At 47.8% G+C, this 17979-nt stretch overlaps 1 protein-coding gene across 4 annotated transcripts in view; it reads right to left on the bottom strand.

Annotated features, from left to right (window-relative positions):
- LOC144945601 (IQ motif and SEC7 domain-containing protein 1-like) overlaps window positions 1-17979 on the bottom strand; it is a 564126-nt gene that overhangs the window by 160387 nt on the left and 385760 nt on the right. The gene's annotated exons all lie outside the window — the stretch shown is intronic.

Below are 17979 nucleotides of genomic sequence, written 5' to 3'. Positions count from 1 at the left end.
GCAAGTGCTGTCAGCGAGCACCTATGAATGCCGGCAGGGCACACGAGGGAGTGGTTGTCCAACACCACGCCCGGCCGCCTTTGTCTCCCTAGTGGCGATGTTTACACACCGCACCAGGTACTCATTTGAGGCTGAGTCGACCTTGGTGAGAGGCCCAGGACCGGTTCAGAAAATCGTCACCGGTGTTGACCGTGAGCGAGAATCGAACCCGGGTCGTCAGGTTCGTAGCGCTAACCGCTGCACCACCGCTCCTTCCCAGCGATTATCCTCTCCGTGGCGACTGCTCGGTAAATCAGAAGTGGAACCTAAGGGATTGGCATCATAGGAGGAAACACCGCAAATGCAATTGTTTGGCAAGTCGACTGCAATTGTGTGGACGCCCCGCGCACCCTGGACTCGTGCGTCCGGTTCACCCCTCGCGCTCCACGAACCGATCTCGGTGACCTGGCCAAAAAGATGAAAGCTCAACGAAGTGACTGCTTATCACGTGGCAATGTTTGGCAGCCAAATCCTCGAGAGCGCGTGATGTTGATTCTGAGTGTGGAGGGAAAGAATCGGAGGACCCTGAGAAAGATCCACGCAACCACGGGGAGAGAGAAACGCAAACTTCAAGTATACAGGCGTAAGGGTCAGCATCGAACCCACGACCTCCTGTATACCAGGCGAGGTAGTCAACATCTCCTAGCCACCGTGATGATGATGATGATAGTGAGAGACACGCAAACTCCAAATATACAGCAGGTGTCAGGGTCGGGATTGAACCCACGACCTCCTGTACACAAGGCGAGGTAGTTAACATCTCCTAGCCATAGTGATGATAGTGAGAGACACGCAAACTCCAAATATACAGCAGGCGTTAGGGTCGGCATGGAACCCACGACCTCCTGTATACCAGGCGATGTAGTCAACATCTCCTAGCCACTGTGATGATGATAATGAGAGACACGTAAACTCCAAATATACAGCACGCGTCAGGGTCAGCATCGAACCCACGACCTTCTGCACACCAGGCGAGGTAGTCAACATCTCATAGCGATCGTGATGATGATGATGATGATAGTGAGAGACACGCAAACTCCAAATATACAACAGGCGTCAGGGTCGGGATTGAACCCACGACCTCCTGTATACCAGGCGAGGTAGTAAACATCTCACCACCGTGGCACTACAACCGGACCGTGCTTCGGGAAGGCCTAGGATCCAGGCCCCCCCCCGCCCCCGCTAAGTGGGACTCACGCAAACGACGCACTCGAGCGAAAGCGACGGAGTGAGCGCGGGCGCGGAGTGGATTATATCCCAGAGAGAGAGAGAGGAGAGAGAGAGAGAGACAGAGAGAGGGAGAGAGGAGAGACAGAGAGAGAGAGAGGAGAGAGAGAGGAGAGAGAGAGGAGAGACAGAGAGAGGGAGGACTGAGCCGAGAGTGACATTTTTTTGACCGTGAGTACTAAATGCGCCCTGACAGTCATCTGATCTCCAGTGGTTAAGCGTGCGTGCGAGAGAGAGAGAGACAGACAGACAGACAGAAGGTGACGCTTTACGGAAATTTGCGCAGCCTTCGTTGAATAAGGGGTGGGGGGTGGAGCGCGTATTTTGTAACGGGTTGTGTCAAAGCCGGCGACAGATTTCATTTAAAACACACGCTTTAACCGAGTTATTGGGGGCAAGTGCTGTTAGCGAGCAGCGCACCTCCGTAGGCCGGCACGGCACAGGAGGGGGTTGGTTGGCAAGCCACACGCCCGCTCCGCCTTTGCCCCCCCCGAATACCGCTGTTTACACACTGCAACGGGTGGTCATTTAAGGCTGAGTCGACCTGGGAGAGGCTCCGTGTGCCACTGACGTTGGCGCCGGAGCGGGCACCAAACTCGGGTCGCTGGGTTCGTAGTTGCAGTGCGCTAACCAATGCGCTACCTCCTCTCCCCACTCAAGACACGTGCGCACTCTCACGAAACGTTGGCTGTAAACTGACTGGCCGACTGTAACCCACTACGCATTGCGGGGGGCTGGGAGCAGTGCAGGATTATCTTCGTAGCACGAGTATCTACATATGCAGGTACGAGCCCCGCACTTTCAAGGGCCCCGCGCTAAATGCCTTCAAGCTATCAATTCCGGTTCAGCGATTCTGCACTTGCTTTATTACTAAAGTACTACACTGCCTTCAGCTTTTCTGAACGACTGGGTGTTTAAGGTTAGCGATTTGTCGTATTATCTGGCTGTATATCAAGTGAAATTACTTTCCTATGCAAGTAAAAAAATTCGTGATTTCATAATTGTGTGTTTTGTATTTATTTAGGGTCCCTTTATAACATATTCTACAGGCCCCGCTCTAGCTTAATCCGGCACTGCCGTTGTCCTGATGTCCGTCTCAAGACGGTTCTCTATCTCTGTGCGTGGGTGGCTTCACTCGTGGTGCGCAAAACGAATGCGATTCTTGAACATCACCAAGCCCATGCAGATGGCTCTACACAATGCCTCTAAATTCTAATGACTGTGATCCCAGCAGCAGCCACGGCGTCTCGTGCACTGACCCATCAGCGCTGCCAAATACCGAAACTGGAATTCGATCGTGAATATTTAATTTATTCATTTCAACTCTTCCACAGAAATGCGCGAATGTGATGTGGGGGGGGGTAGGCAGCGGTGTTTCGGAATAAAATATCGTGAATGGCACTTGCAAACGGTGTAAGTGTGCATTTGTATGTATGAATGTGTGATGGTGCAGCGGTCAGCGTGGGGAGTGGTAGTGCAGCGGTTAGCGCGCTGCGCTACGGACCCGGCCACCAATGTTCAATTCCTAACGCCAGTGACGATCATCCGAACCGGTGCTGGGCCTACCCTAGGTCGACTCAGCCTCAAATAAGCACCCGGGTGCTGTGTGTAAATATCACGACGATGGAAGACAAAGATGGCCCGGCGTGGTGCTGGCCACCCACCCCCTCGTGTGCCTGCCGGCCTTCATAGGTGCTCGCTAACAGCACTTGCCCCAACAACCTATAAAGACTATACAGGGGATCGTTGTTTTTTGTGCCCGTGCAATAGCGTGTTCAACCAGTTACAATAAAATCTACCCATTAGTAAAAAAAAAAGTCATTTGATGCTCGAATTAGCATCGATTCATTGGTGCTGATATCCCGTTTACAGCCCTGCACGGTTCGTGGTGGACATTGGGCACTCGCATGGCAGGAGCGAGTCTATCCAGAGGCCAACCACGGTTGACTTGTACGCAAATAGCTAGTTACTCATTGTATTGACCCCCATATGAATGATGGGTCGAGTCAATCCCCCAGCACGGATTTGAACTCGCGCGACCTTCCGATCGAGAGTCAGCTCGCTCGGCCGCTGGGCCACCGCGTATCCACTTAAGAAATCAGGCCGAAGCAATTCGCCCGTCATTTAATTGAAATTACAAAGAAAATTGAGGGTGGGGTGGGGAGGGGAGGGCTTTCATTCCGTCACTTTAAACGTGCTGCCGGCTCCCAGCAGTGAGCGCTGCGAGGTCACGGCTCCGTAACCAGCGACAGCCGGGGCCACCCTCTGCCTCCTCCTCCTCATCACAAGCAGCCTCTCGCGCTCTCCCGCGGCAAAAGTCACCTTGCCGAGAAAGCCACGAGCCGTCAAAGCCCATCAACTCACCCAGCGCAATTAAACACAACGGACGCCGGCACACGACACGTGACTCGCCCCCCCACCCCACCCCACCTCCACGTAGTGCTGATGAACACCGCCCACGTGTCTCTCTCGACGGCTGACTCCACCACACCACGGCAACCGCTGACGCCAAAAGCCACCGTGACGATGGCACCACAGCGAATGGTACGATGGAAGTGAACGACGGAATCGCTTCCGTGACCGTGACACCCACAGCGACTGCGAACATAACCACGGTGACTGTAACACAGTCACCGCAGGAACTGTAACACTGTTACCACAGTGACACTGACACCGCAGGACCTGTGCCACTGCCACTGTTCCCACGGCGACTGTGACACAGCAAGAACAACAACGACGACCTCACGATGACTGTGCCACTGACACCGAGACCACTGCGACATCGACCCAGCGACCCCGGCACTGAGCGTCTCCCGCAGCAGTCGGAACACGTTCTGATCAAGAGGGGTACTGGGGGTGGGGGAAGGGGGGTTCTTTGGTTACGTGAAAACGTGGACCATCCCGTGCCACGGACGCGACGGGCTCGAATCTTGGGCAGACGCGGCAGGGGTGAAGAGGGAGGTTGAGAACGAGCAATTATCCCCGTAGGGTAATCGTCGACGTCTCTGTAATTTGCGAGATGATTCGACATGGGCACTTTACCGAGCGGGCGGGGCGCGTTGGACGCGTCCACTCTGAACGGGCCGAGAGCCGTTTTTAAATCCTTTATATTAAGTTCGCTTGCTTGCTTACGACCGTGCAAATCTTTCGGTCGTTTTTTAACCCACTTCCCGTGATTCAATCGAGCTGACATTTTCCACACAGACTCGTTGTGCGTGACAATTAATGTTCGTGAAATTTTTTTTCCAAAATGTTACACTTTTTAGGACAAAAATATTATATTTAATTGCCAATTGCTTAATGGTGCAATGCAATCATCTGACCCATAGGTGGCAGCCATCTCAAGCCAGAGGATGAGAGGACTCTAGCCGCCACGCATATAAAGGATTTATCGTGAAAAACTTTGTTTTTATGGGTTATACGTGTTATTTTCTTGCGTGGAATGCGGTGAGGTTGAAACGCCTCAATTTGGAACGCGAGAGTCCACGAGAAATGCCAACACGCCGTTTACGCGACATTTACCCGGCGCTCTGTTGTGTGCGATGTTTATATAACCGTAACTGCAATGCATTTTGGCGGATATGATTTCCGAGGAAGCAATTCACCGTGCCGTTTCCAACAATGAGAGGCACGTCGCAGACAAACGGTGCAGTTTATTTTTTTTTTCAAATAAGTGCTCAATAAAACACGTGTTTTTTTAAAATTATTATTATTGTTGTTGTTATGCTTGTTTACCCAGGAAAGCCTCACTGAATGTCGGGGCTTTTCAGGAGGGTCCTGCGAACTTTTCGCAGTAGGTGGGACAATGATTGTTTTCTACATTTGTGTAATCTGCGGGTAATTTTAACATTTGCCAAATCTGGCCACTGACGCCCTTCACGCACTTGACATTAAATTCCAATTTCTGGCCAACGATGTCACGAGACGTTTGACGTCCGCCCGAGAAGCAAAACGGATTTTCGTGATTTTTTTCTCTCTACAGTTAATCCACACCGCGCTATACAACGGGGCCCGCCGCTACATTTCGAACCGTTAATCTCCGCAACCAGCGTCGGCTTCCGCGCCGACCCACTCATCGCTTTTGCGTGGCACAACCCTTTTTGCCCATGTTCCACTCGTCGCATGTCCACGCGCACGCGTGTTCCAGACCCGCAGCGCTAGGAGGGACTGTCCATCGTATTTAACGAGACGGCCGTCCCTTTCTTGCAGCCGTGTGGAGAGAGGAGCCGCAGGAAGGGAGCTCTGCCCCGCAGGGGTTCGGACTCTGGCGATGACGGCTTCAAGAAGGAGTTTCGTCCGAAGCAGCTAACCACCCCCCTCCATTGAAAGCGGTCTTCTCTTCGCGCCGCGTGATAATTCATGGGACATTCCGAGCGGTTGACCTCTTCGTTCACCTTTAAAAGCGATCGCAGTGGCCGGAATGCCGAGTTCATTTCTGTCCGTGAGATTCAGGTTAGGTTAGCGGCAGCGCGGGGTGGGGGGGGGGGGGCCCTCAAGAGATATCGCGTGAACGGTTACAATGAGAGGGGAAAATAAGTAATGGGCATTTGCTCCCCTCGCCGACCTCCGGGCTTCTGCGATCTTCCCCACTCCAAAAAAAATATACAAAAAGAAGAAGGGAGGGAGGGAGGGAGGGCCGAAGCGTCGTTGCGGTGAAACTCCGCGGTGAGAGACGACCCTGTCAGGCCGTGGTGAAGACTGTCCCGGCAGAGACCTTTGTTATTCTTCTTGGTTCTTTCGGTAAAGTCACGTAGAAGGGAAGTAATAAAATAATAAAAATAAAACATAATAAAATAATTCTCACGACGTTTCGGCCACAACGCAAGCAGCCGTCCTGAGGACGGCTGCTTGCGTTGTGAGAATTATTTTATTATGTTTTATTTTCATTATTTTTATTATTTTATTACTTCCCTTCTACGTGACTTTACCGAAAGAACCAAGAAGATGAATCCCTGCAGTCACGAAAGCTTTAAATCGAAACCTTTGTTATTGTTGTTTGTTGTTTGTTGTTGTTGTTGTTGTTGCCAGAAATGCCCTGACAGCTGCCGTTACCGCATCAGGAAGGGGGAGGGGGCGGGGACCCACTAAAGGGAGCGTAAATTGATCGATCGTGAAGATAAACGATGATGCATACTAATTACACGCTTTCGCCGGTCGACCCGCACGTGTGTAAAAACGCGTGCGGTGGGCATTGTAATCATTACGACGTCGCACGTTTGAAATGCGGCGTCAGATGTCTGCGCGTGTGCGTGAGCGTCACGCAATGAGCAGGAAGGACAAGATCGATGGGCTCGCATAATGCACATGCATAATGCGCGTTGGCTCATTAACCGCCCCCCCCTCCACCACCACTTCGCACGAGAAGAACGCACGAAACGTCGCGATTTATTTATTTAAATTTATACCCACGTGACTTTACCGAAATAACCAAAGAGCATGGATTCATGCAGTCAGAACAGCTGCAAATCAAGAGAGAACGCACAAGAGTGGTCACCACATCTACCCCTCTCTGTATGAGGAACGAAACAGGTGGACTTCTCCACAAATCTGGCTGTCGCCTGATGAAGCTGGTTGTAATTACTGGCGAAACGTCGTACTCGGATTGTAAATGTTGTGGCTTGGCTCTCCAACACGCCGGTGTAGTGCTGTACTCGTGACGAATTGGCCACGTTCTGTTTATGTGACAACCCTTACTATTTAAAGCTTTCGTGACTGCAGGGATTTATCTTCTTGGTTCTTTCGGTAAAGTCACGTAGAAGGGAAATAATAAAATAATAAAAATAAAACATAATAAATTAATTATCACGACGTTTCGGCCACAACGCAAGCAGCCGTCCTCAGGTGAAGAAACAGGTCTGTCGGAAAAGACGGCTGCTTGCGTTGTGGACGCAACGTCGTGAGAATTATTTTATTATGTTTTATTTTTATTATTTTATTATTTCCCTTCGACGTGACTTTACCTAAAGAACCAAGAAGATGAACCCTTACTAGTTGGCTGTGTCGGGTAGTGGCGGGTTTAACGACACATTCATATATCTACACGATCTAACCCAAAAAAAACACTCTATTACGGATGATATTGGTCGCGAAAGCCTGCTAAGTGTTAAACTGTGTGTGTCTGGGGAGCGGTGGCGTAGCAGTTAGCGCCCTGCGCAACGAACCTTGGCGCCCCAAGTTCGATTCCCGCTCACGGCCAACACAGGTGACGATTCACTATCTGAACCGGTTCTCGGTCGACTCAGCCTCAAATGAGTAGCTGGTGCGGTGTCTAAAATAATCGCCACTGGGGAGACAAAGGCTGTCGGGTGTAGGGCTGTCCACCCACCACTTCGTATACCGTGCCGGCCTTCAGAGGTGCTACTTGCTATGACCATTTGTCCCAACAGTCTGTTAAGGCTATACGGAGGATCTTTGTTTGTGTTTTTTTTACACAGTTGCTAGTGGTATCGTGACTCCCAACCAATCCCCCCCCCGTACTCCAAGCACAGAATGTGACATCAAACGGCCAAAGCAACAAACAACGCTATCAAAGATACAATCGACAAAGAGTCCAGGGCGTGCTGTGTTTTGAGCAAGGTTGGTGCATCTGCCGGCCGTCTTAGCCGGTCAAACCCATGGCACCTGGGCTGTGTTCTGTCACCTCCTGCCAGCGGGGCTTTCGACACTTCACGTGGCCTCAAAAAGTGCACCCAGCATGGCACAAGCGCCGCGGAGACGTCACCACCACTTGGTGTTGAACGGCGGTTGTTGTTGTTATTGTTGTTGTTGAGCAATGTTGTTCTCGGGAGGCAATGTCCATCGTGTGGAAGCAGCGCCAGGGAAAGAATGAGGAAGATAAGTGGTGTTGAGGAATGGGCTCTGCTGTGACGCAGGAGCAGTTGTTGTTCACGTATCTCTGCTTTGGCTGCAACGATTTGCAGAGTTAAATAATACATAACTGTTTAACTCGCTATTTTTCATTTTGCCAGGTAAGGCCCACTGAGCGGTATAACGTTTATTTTTCAGAAGCGACCTCGCAACAAATGATAGCGTGACGAAGTGGCGGCTTATCACGTGGAAATATACAGCGGACAATATTATAAACGCGTGATGTTGATGCTAAATGTGGAGGGAAAAACCGGAGGACCCGGAGAAAAATCTAGGCGACCACGGAGAGAGAGAGAGAGCGAGACATGCAAACTCCAAATATACAGGCGTCAGAGTCGGGATCGAACCCACTACCTCCCGTATACCAGGCGATGTAGTTAACATCTCACCACCGCGTGATGGGGGGGTGGGGGGGGGCAGAGTGCTTCAGGACCAGGTGACTCATGAAATAACACAACGGTAATTGCCGTTGTCCATTTGCGGTCACAGCGCTTTCAAAAACACGGCCACACATACACGCGAGCACGCGGTAAGAGTGTGCTTGTTTAACTCCGTGCAAATTACAAATCACTTCTTTAGAATCACAGTGAGGGCTCCTGAGGCTGGCAAGATAGCCAGGCAGACAGCAAATGAGCATTCCACCGGGCCTCTTATTGATTTACAATTTTCATTAAAATTGACCCGGGAAGGTGGAGTAAAGACCTCAATAAAAATAAAGGTTGGGGGGGGGTCCGTGTGTATTATTTTTTTTAAACAGATGAGTCACACGTATATGTAAGTATGAATTTATGTATAAATATAGTGTTCTGTACATTTTGTAACGACAACAGTTTTCCACGCATTCGGAGGCGTTGGAAACCACAGGCAAGCTGGTGGGAAGGCAGTCAGAACTGACGGAAACAATTGCCCAAGATCTGTGGTCCTACGTTAATATGATTGGTCGACTTCATTAGTGAAGTGTGTAAGCGTGTTGGTAGAAATCGGAGCACCTGAAGAAATCCCACGTGTGATAGGTGTAGGCAACACTCTTACCATACAGATGAATAAACTAAACTACGAACTATTTGATATTTTATTTTACCAGGTAAGGTCCGCTCAGCTGTACAGCTCTTTTTTAGAAGCGACCTGTCTCTCACAAATGATAGCTCAACGAAGTGGCTTCTCATCGTGTGGAAAAATATATTGCAGCCAAATACTCTAAATAATATAAAGGCACGTTTTTGAATGTTTGTGCACGTATTCCTTCTTGCGTGCTCACCTGCTCAGCCGTTCACCAGCTCACCCTCCCACCCATTTAACCCACTCACCCTTTGCCCACACGCATGCACTTTTACTCACCCATTCACCCACTCACCCTTTCACCCGCTCGCGTGATTCTAAATGTGGAGGGGAAAAAGAACGGAGGACCCGGAGAAAAATACACGCGACCACGGAGAGATGGACACGTAAACTCCAAATATACATGCGTCAGGGTCAGATTTTTCGGACCAACCTACAAATATGAGAAGCGTGCAGTAGATGGTATGCAAAGGCAAATTACGAGTCGCATCACCAAACTTTTCCTTTAAAATACAGGGCGGAGAAAGTGCGTCCTACAATCCAGAGAATACGGTAACTGCGATATGCATACGCAGTATGTAACAGGGTCGGTAGAACGTACACAGTCTGTACGCAAGCACGTGCCATGCATTGTTTCGTGTGTGGAACGCATGACACATGCAGTTGACGTGTATGCAGCGTGCACCATAAATTGCTTGTGCTCAAGTGGAAAATACCATTACCATAGCACTAATATCAATATCAAAAATAGATATATCAAAATCAGAATATTGATGAATACTGGAGGAATTCTATGAGTTATGAAGCTTTTTTTTTAAACAGATGTCCAATAGGGGCAGGTCGGCAAGTTTCAACAGCAAAAGATAAATAAAAAAGCGATGGGAGTGCAAAGATAGAGAAAACGGTAAGCAAGTGACGAAATATGAAGAAATGATCAATTCATTACTCATATAAGTCCGATTTACGAAGCTTGGGCAAGGCACCACAAACAACAATAAATCAGTCCCAGACCACATCAAGACAACACAACACGGCAGGAGCCCGTCAATGCAATGCCACATTGAAATTGGACTATCAACAATCCGCACGTGAGGATCAAAGCTACGAATCGCATCTGCGACTGCTGCATCTGGAATTATTATTTGAAGGACTGTTCGCCCTCCCCCCCCACACTGTGCGCACCAGCCACTCCAACTCACTTTGCTTGGCCCCCCCAACCCAGCCCCACCCGACCGTCTTTGTTATCAAAGTTCCAGCGACCGTGTTCCCATCTACGATGCTTTATTGCCCCTCCATGCGGGTGATTCTCAGAGCGGGCCCAGGGATTGACGGTGGTGGGTCTCTGGAGGTTAATATGCGCAAGATAAACATTGGAATGCTTCACGCAATCGCACGTAATTGAGGTCAAACCGAGAGGTGGAGAGGGAAGCTCTTTTTAATCCGCGACTCCGATGGCTCATCTCCATCATCACTGTCAGCGCCATCGTCGGTGTAGTGACATAAGAGGGGAGGGGCTGCTGGGGGCTCTGGGACCCTAGGCAACCCAGACGCTTAAGCCCCTTGGCGCCAGGCGCTGGGTTCCCAGGTAATCCAGACGCTTAAGCCCCTTGGCGCCACCAACGGGGGGGGGGGGGGGGGGAGCTGTGTGTGCTCTGTGGGATATCTGGGGGCGCACACAACCCCACCCCTCGTTGGGGACGAGGCATAAAAGGGCAGCTCCCTGGACGATCGAGGCCAGTTATAGCTCAAGACCCAATACCCAAGACCAGCCATCTCAGGACCCTGGGACGCTGTGAGGGCCAGTGGTGGGGCTCTGGAACTCCCGGCTCTACGTCCTTGTGATGGCGAGTTCCAGAGCGTGGCCAGAGTAGTGTATCTAGGCAGTGTACCTAGGCTGTGTACCTAGGCTGTAACAGAGTATCAGGACTGTTGGAGTGTTGGATTGTAATAAAGAAGTTACCGCTACAAGTGTCTCCGGAACCCATTAGATCGGTATCAAACCCGGAGGGGGGCGGGCGGGGGGGTAGTGATGGGCGTCGTCCGGTATGGCAGGGATGCTCGCAAGCCTGGCATGCTTTGTCAGTGAGTTTGAGAAGGAGTTTCTAGATATATTTAGATCTAAATGTCATCTTTAACCCCTTTCCCGTTCCGAGACGTCTGCAAGTTGCAGGGTAGGGTGTCCCGTTCAGCGCTGAATCTCGGAACGCGTGAGCGGTTCACGTTCATTTTATGTAGAGAGGCAACTTTATTGGTGCAACTTCAGGTTGAAGTTTTTTCTTTCGATTTCGTTCCGATGACGTATATGTCCGATGACGTGCGTGCCCTTACGTCATCGGAAGAGAATTGGAGGAAAAACTGATCAGAATGAGGAATGGTTATCAAATGATACAGTCAAGTTTTTTTCTAAAAAGTCTAACTACATTGCCTTTGTGACATTCCTACTGCATTGTAGAGTAACATTCTAGAAGGGAAGGAAAATAATGACAAACGAAAAATGCGTCAAATTCCAAAAAAGGGAAAAACCCACGTGGCACTCATTCAAACAACACAATCACAATATTTAAGTAGCACCCATATCTTTAGTGGAAGGTCCTTGCCTCCAACATCTGGCAGTTCACCAGCATTGGTTCAAGCTGCTGATGATACACTTTGTGTTCAAAACGCTCCAGAGTTTTGCTTGTATTAATCCAATGGTGCTGACATGTTCGTGTGTATGTATATATGTATGTTGAACCTTTTTTCGCACCGTACGTAGTCGACCGTGCTCATGATGCAACTCCCAGAAGGCCTGGTGGCTGATGGAAAGCATACAAAATATACAATATTGTTTGCATGTTTCATGCGAAGGGACAGGGATAATATGAAGCAGATGTATCATCTGTTTATTTATTTTGCTGCTCGTTGCTATATTATTGGCACTGATGGTTCAAACATAATGAAAACTGTCAACTCTTTTCTTTTCCAGTCAAAGCTATGACGGGCCACATTTGATGGCAGGTGTGAGCCGTGTCGCTGCATCCCCAGATTAAATGAGTTTGCGGGTCCGATTTTGGGCCCTGGGAAATCGTTTGGACAGCGCTGTTCTATTCACGGCGGCGTGGGACATGCATCTGCACGTAACAGTCAAAAAGTAACGATGGTTTCTGAATCTTTATTCAATTGATCCTGGAGGAATCTGATGAGCTATTGAAGCTATTTTTTTTCACAGACGTCCAGTAAGAATCAGAAAGTTATGAGAACGAAACAATTCAAAAACCGATAGCAAAGTATAGGAAAGCTAAGCAAGGCACTGTAAACAAATACGTAAACATAAATAACGTATACGAGTGCCAATTTGAACGAGCACGTAAATTCCCGCAGATGTCTCAACACACTCAATTCAAGCTTGGCACAGGTGAAAATAACCATTGGACAATGAATGGCCATTGTTGATAGGGTCCTGGTTACACAATAGAATCCGATTACAGCAACAACAACAACAAAAACAATTAAGAAAACTATTGTATTGTCCATGGACAGGTTCTGAATGGCAAGCTGATGCGAACAACCTGGTAGAATCAGCACAACAAAGGCGGGTGGAGTGCATCACATACACAAAGTATTAGGTGCAAAACAGCAGCGGTGTTGAGAATAGGTTTTCCCCTTTTTATTCTGGCAACAAAACAGGTGTTAAGATGTTAAAACACCAAACTGAAACCTTTTTTTAAGAAGTAATCATGTCTGCATTAACCACAATACTTGTGGTCAGAATTCAAGCAAAAAAACATACTCTGATAGTATATGCATTGTCTTCGAAACTGGTTGGTCCACACCAGAGACAGCTTTCTTTTGAGCCTCGTCTCAAACGGTGTTAGACCAGCAGAGGCCAAAAGGCGGTATTGATAAGATTCATAACTTGAACACGTAGGAGGCTTTAGAGACCAATACAATCCATAATGGAGCTTGTTGGGTTACATCGCGTACTTATAAATGTGTCGTTAGACACAAGGTTTGAGACATGAACACAACATGCCAATTCGTTACGAGCACAGCACAGCGGTGTGCTGGAGAGTGAACGTACGGTTCAATTGCATGGACATGTAAAAGGGCATCTGAGGTCCAAAAGTGCTTTGAAGGATTGTCAGGTTTTGATTACAATACATTTCACTCGGTTAATCCACAGATTAGGGCCCCCTACACGTTTCTTGAGAAGACGATATTTAATCAGCGCCTACTATATGCGCGCACGTAAGGCCCGCTTAGCTACATAGTTTTTTTTTGCAAGCGACCTGCCCACGAATGGTAGCTCAACGCAGTGGCTTATCATCACGTCGAAATTAACGGCAATCGCCAAATACTTTAAACGTGATCGTTGATTCTGAACGTGGAGGGAAAAACCGGAGGACCCGGACAAAAATCCATGCGACCACAATACGCAATCTCCAAATATACAGCTGGCGTCAGGGTCGGCGTTGAACACCTCAACCTCCTGTGTACCAGGTGAGGTAGTTAACATCTCGCCATAAGGGTGTCCCCGCGTTCTCCCCTTTCCTCCCAGAGCTAAAAAAAGACCCCACTATAAAGTGTGACTGGTATTAACCAACATTACCAGCAAATTACTCAATTGGGATTTCGCGAAGCAACATTGTTCCCTACTGTAAAACAAATCCTTGATAGGACCCTCACGAGTCGCTGCTAGGCCTACACGCGTAGCAATACAATGAATAGATGCAAGGCTTATTTTGAAGGCCAAGCCTCACCGTATTAATCATACTGATCCATGCAATAAGTGCACTGATATGACAGATTACTCTTTTTAATATGCTTAATGGGCGTATGCTTTTAATATCCTGGACTCCAAATGTTTTGACCTCCCCTTGCAATGTGCACGCGAACGAGTGCACGTGTGTTTGTGTATATATATATAAATAACTATTATAAAATGTAAAAATAAAATTGGATTATATATTAGGTTTCAGACTCCTGGAAAGGCCATGAAGCTGCTCGGTCTCGTGCCCAGTCCTATTCATCAAGTTTACGATACGCGGCAGTGTGATTGGTGGCTCACCGTGCGGCCAGGATATTGGCAACGGCCGTGGTGCTTGAATCCGCCCGTGATCCATCAACCCCTTGCAGCCAGCATCACACAGGTGCGGTGCACCTTCTCACCGGGGCCAGATGTAAGTCTCTTTACCCCCCCAACGGGTCAATGTGGCACAAGATACCATTAGTCCCACCCCTCCCGCCCCCACCAACCGCTCCAACCGACCAGGAAGACATCAACTTGCCGAGTGTTGTACGCCGAGGGAACAGTCCCCACCAGCGGACATTCATTTCCCTCTGACTGGGGTTAAGGGTTAAATGTAAGGGTGCATGGGTTAGAATTCAGGGTCAGCGACGGGCGTTGACGTTTAGGATTTAGCATTACGGTTTGGAGTGGGGTTTCAACGGTTATGTTTTGGGTTTGTGGTCAGGGATTACGGTCACGGTTTAGGGGGTTTGAGTTAGGATTTCGGGGAAGGGTCGAGATTAATTTGAGGGATTATCGCTCGGGTTAGGGTTATGGTTTTGGGGTTTGATATGGGATTCAGGGTGAGAGTGTTGGATTTTCTTAGGGTTAATGGTTCGGGTTTATTTTAAGGGTTGACGCCACATTGGTTAGGACAATGTCAGGGTTCAAATAGATGGCGTGAAATATTCGCACATATACGTTTATAAAGTGGTCTTGAAAACTAAGAACTTGCACGTGGACATTTACGCAAATAACGATTGCTTTGTTATAAAAAAAACCGAATTCGATGTTTTTTTATATTTTAAGAAGCACCAATATTCCAGGATATTCGCACGCATTGTGTTGTCAGACTCTCTTCCCAATGAGCATCGAGGGGGTGCCACACCCTGGTTTTACCAGCAGAGGGCGGTACAGCCGGGTGTAGACTCCATCTGTTCCATCTGCGTCTAATAGTTGCCCCCCCCCCTCACACTCATGGGTTTTCTCCACGTACTCCGGCGTTCTACCCACTTGACTAAACACTCATTCGTTGGTTTAACAGGTAACAGGCTTTCGCGACCAATATCATCCGAAATGTTGTTTTTTGGGGTGAGATCACGTAAATGTACAAATGTGTCGTTAAACCCGTTACTCATTCATTGGCCAGTAACATTATTCATTGGTCCTTGTTGGGGGGGGGGGGGGAGGGGGTGGGATTACATGTTCTCTCATGCCGGCTCGCATTTCATGGTGGCGAGATGTTAACTACCTCGCCTAGTATGAACGAGGTTCAGGGTTCGATCCCGACCCCAAAGCCGTCTGTACATTTGGAGTTTGAGGTGTCTCTCTCCCCTTGTACGCATAGATATTTCTCTGGGTCCTCCGGTCTTTTCCCCTCTAAACATTTAGAATCAACATCACGCGTTTAGAACATTTGGCTACTGCCATACATTTCCACGTGATGGTAAGCCGCCACTTCGACGCGCTATCGTTTGTGATAGCCAAGTTGCTTCTGAAAAAGAGTTACATAGCTCTGTGGGCCTTATCTGGTCAAATAATAAAAACATTGTTTTAGTTTAGTTTACGGCTCATTTCGACAGGGACCTGGGTGTGCCTCACTGCATGGCTGTGAGTATTTTGTACAATCCAAACCCAAACCATGAATTCAACCCTGCTCTCTACTCAACCATAACCATCACTCTAGTTTTCACCCTAACCCTAGTCTTCATCCCTAGCCATAATTATAATGCTAAAGCTACTAATGATACGAACCAGGACTAGCATGGGGGAAAAGTTCCACCAACAAGAGTGCATGATGCTACCGGGGGACCATCTTAGTTCCATCGGCATGAGCGGGGGAGAGTGCGTGTGGACAACATGAACTAACACGTAGGCTTTCGCGACCAATATTATTCATAATCAACGTTTTTGGATCTAAACCCAAAAACGTTGATTATGAACATGAACTAAACTCACCAATTGTTTTACTTTACCAGGTAAGGCCCTCTGGGCTATACCGTATAGGTCTTTTTCAGAAGCGACTTGGCCACAAACGATAGCTCAACGAAGTGGCTTATTGGGTGGAAATCTATAGAAGCTAAATACTATGAACCAAGGATGTAATTATAATATATAATATATATACAATTATATAATATATCAATAGGCTGAAATAAAAATATATTGCTATAAAATAGATTTATGTTCATATGATTGTGGTTATGGTTGTACAATGAAACGAGAAAATGTAAAAAAGAAAAAAACTGAGAAATGTAATACAATACACTATTATGCATTATTGTAAAAAAAAATCCCATTCTATGTGTTAGTGCATTTTTTAATATTTTAGGCAGGAGATGGCAGGAAATTCATTTTCAAATTTAGTTTTTTTTCTGGGGGGGCGGGGACCCCCAGACCACTGGAAGATTTGGTCCCCCCCAATGTTGACTCCATAGCTACGGCCTTGCTATGAACGCACGTTGATTCTAAATGTGGAGGGGGAAAAAAACATAGGACCCGGAGAAAAATCCACACGACCACAGGGAGAGAGACGCACAAACTCCAAATATTACAGCTGCTGGAGTTTTGAATGCTGCGCCCATGTCATTAAGAGCGGCTTTAACGGCGGACGTTCATCAAACCGCACATCATTTGCCATCACCAACACTTTTTATGGACAATAACCGGGGCGGCACAGCTAGCTCCTAGCCGGAATATTACAGGCGTGCATTTAATCTCGGGGCCACGGTTGACTTGATTAAGAGTGGCCCCAGAAAGGACAACCGGCCGTTAAACACCCAAGGTAAATATTGGCAATTTCGTTTCGGCATCATTTTAATTGGTTCGTTATGCCTCTTAACAAAACGCGCTGGGTTATTCGCATTAGCCGTTGTGATTCGGATGGTGATTTTCTTTGCTGAAGGCACGAAAGCGGCGAGAAACACGGTAAGAAGTCTTCTTGGTTCTTTCGGTAAAGTCACGTAGAAGGGAAATAATAAAATGATAAAAATAAAAATAATAATATAATAAAATAATATAATATTATACATTTTTATTTTATAATTTCCCTTCTACGTGACTTTACCGAAAGAACCAAGAAGATGAATCCCTGCAGTCACGAAAGCTTTAAATCGACGGTAAGAAGTGTTATCTATTTATTTGTTATTAAAAAAAATTCAGTCGTTACACCCTGCATACGAAGATCAATCTTAAAGTTTGTTTGCGTGCGTGTGTGGGATTGGAACAGGCCCCTTGGCTCTCGGCCGCTGATGTAAACACTGAATAATTAATGCGCGGGGGGCGGGGGGGGGCGGGGGGGGGCGGGGGGCGGGGTGAGCACGCGCGGAGACACCGAGGGGCGAGGCTACGAAAGGACGTGTTTACCCCCCCCCACTCCAGCCCCTTGGTGGTCAGCTGGAGGCTCCATGAAGCCCTTCGGAGTTCTGGAAGGGTGTGAGAATTTAAGGGATCGAGTTGATGATTTCAAATATTAAACAAACCAAATCTTCCAGGGTGTCTGGGGGTCCCAACCTAGAAAAAGAGCTACATTTGAAAACTAATTTCCTGGCTAAAATATCAAAAAAATGCACTAACACATGGGATTGACTTTTTATTTATTTTTTAAATAATGTCTAATAGTGTATTGTATTACATTGCTCTGCTTTTACTTATTTTTTTTACCATTTCTTGTTTCATTGTATGTAATGGCAGAGATCAGGGAGTAATAAAGTACAACCATAACCACACTCATATGAACAGAAATCTATGCATTGATTTATATGAAGACAAGTCCAGATATTGTGGCCAAGGTTTAGCAA

The sequence above is a fragment of the Lampetra fluviatilis genome, chromosome 38, assembly GCF_964198595.1.
Source record: "Lampetra fluviatilis chromosome 38, kcLamFluv1.1, whole genome shotgun sequence".
NCBI classification, from domain to species: domain Eukaryota; kingdom Metazoa; phylum Chordata; class Hyperoartia; order Petromyzontiformes; family Petromyzontidae; genus Lampetra; species Lampetra fluviatilis.
This window is presented reverse-complemented; position numbering and strand designations above follow the sequence as displayed.